We start from the raw sequence: 2,129 nt of genomic DNA on the forward strand, positions 1-2,129 counted from the left end.
CAGTGGCAGAACTGTACACGACGTTCAAAGTCGTCGCCATGCAATTCCTGGTGTATAGAAATATTGTACGGGTGCAATCGATGTTGATGTAGCATTCTCAACACCGACGGTTTTGAGATTCCCGATTCTCGCGCAATTTGTCTGCTACTTATGTGCGGATTAGCCGCGACAGCAGCTAAAACACCTACTTGGGCATCATCATTTGTTGCAGGTCGTGGTGAACGTTTCACATGTGGCTGAACACTTCCTATTTCCTTAAATAACGTAACTATCCGATGAACGGTACGGACACTTGAATGATGTCGTCCAGGATACCGAGCAACATACATAGCATTTTGATCACAATAGCCATACATCAAGACGATATCGACCTTTTCCGACATTAGTAAACGATCCAGTTTAACACAGGTAATGTATCACGAAGCAAATACCATCCGCACTGGCGGAATGTTACGTGATACCACGTACTTATACGTTTGTGACTATTACAGCGCCATCTATGACAAAGCGAAAAAAGTGGTCCAACTCAAACATTCATATATCTTTACGTACTACACGAATATGTTATAAAAATGGGGGTTCCTATTTTTATAAATAAACGCAGTTGATATCCCTTTGGACCTATGGTAGCGCCATCTAGCTCGCCAACCATAGCGCTATCTTGTTTCCCCCTTCAAGTTAGACGAGTTTTGGTCATTGTAGTTTTTTCGTTTGATGCTTATTTCGTGAGATATTTGGCCCGGTCACTATCAATGGACCACCCTGTATAGTACAACCCGTTTAAGACTACAAGGCAACACGTTTAATAAGTACAGCAAGCGTCGCTGTTCGTGCGTTAACGCATTACAGCGCACACTAGCTATCACATTCACAGCGCTGGACAGGTCGCGGCAGTCAAATTTGCTTCAGCAAAGTCGGTTCTAAGTGGCGCTGTTCCACTCGTCTTTTTTAACTACATGATGCGATTTAAAAATTAGCATCAATCACAGCCGGAGCCGGCAGCCGTGTTCCGGGGTCCAGTGGGAGAGGCGGCACAGAGAATGCCCAGCTGGTGCCGGCCGCTCTCCCACCTGCGCATTCCTGCGCGTTATCGTTAGCGGCCACAATGCGCGCTGCGGCATTTATTGCCGATTGTTTCCTGCTCGATTAATATTCACGCGCCATTCCCTCTGCTCCGTCGGCATCCGCGATCATTAACAATAGCCGTAGATTTAATTTCCATCAGCGTTGTGCAAGGTGGAGCGCTCTACTGACCAGCGGCGAGAGGGCCACCTCGTTGAGTATCCGACGCTGCACGCCGACGGACTGTATTGTTCGGCCTCTCCTTCCGGATCTAGTTGGTTCAAATGGCTCGGAGCACTATGGGACTTAGCTTCTGAGGTCATCAGTCCCCTAGAACTTAGAACTAATTAAACCTAACTAACCTAAGGACATCACACACATCCATGCCCGAGGCAGGATTCGAACCTGCGACCGTAGCGCTCGCGCGGTTCCAAACTATAGCGCCTAGAACCGCTCGGCCACCCAGGCCGGCTCCGGATCTAGTCCAGGCTACTAAAGCGGATGAATACGCTGGGAGGGCTACTGTCTCTTTGTGTTTTGTGTTGCGTACGGCATCGTACACAACGGTAAGGACAGATGGGTACAGAGTGGTGTGGCAACTGTCATCGACAAGAGCAGAAATGATTCACACAGCAAACAGAAGATTCACTTAACTTGTTTTACGAAGACTCGTTACAAATAATGCAGCAAGAACCAGAGTCCAGCTCATCAGCGTCAACAAGGGCGAGTCTTGCTATAGTAAGCCCAAACTACACTACTGGCCATTAAAATTGCTACACCACTAAGATGACGTGCTACAGGCGCGAAATTTAACCGACAGGAAGAAGATGCTGTGATATGCAAATGATTAGCTTTTCAGAGCATTCACTCAAGGATGGCGCCGGTGGCGACACCTACAACGTGCTGACGTGAGGAAAGTTTCCAACCGATTTCTCACACACAAACAGCAGTTGACCGGCGTTGCCTGGTGAAACGTTGTTGTGATGCCTCGTGTAAGGAGGAGAAATGCGTACCATCACGTTTCCGACTTTGATAAACATGGGATTCTAATGCATCGCGATTGCGGT

The 2,129-nt window shown here is 47.9% G+C and overlaps 1 non-coding gene across 1 annotated transcript; it reads right to left on the reverse strand.

Moving 5' to 3' along the window:
- Positions 1-1,446: 1,446 nt before the first annotated feature.
- On the reverse strand, positions 1,447-1,530 carry Trnas-gga. Its single transcript is given in 2 exon segments — positions 1,447-1,481; positions 1,491-1,530. It is a non-coding gene; the product is annotated as a tRNA-Ser (tRNA).
- Between the last annotated feature and the right edge of the window lie 599 nt (positions 1,531-2,129).

This window comes from Schistocerca piceifrons, chromosome 6, assembly GCF_021461385.2.
Source record: "Schistocerca piceifrons isolate TAMUIC-IGC-003096 chromosome 6, iqSchPice1.1, whole genome shotgun sequence".
NCBI classification, from domain to species: Eukaryota; Metazoa; Arthropoda; class Insecta; order Orthoptera; family Acrididae; genus Schistocerca; species Schistocerca piceifrons.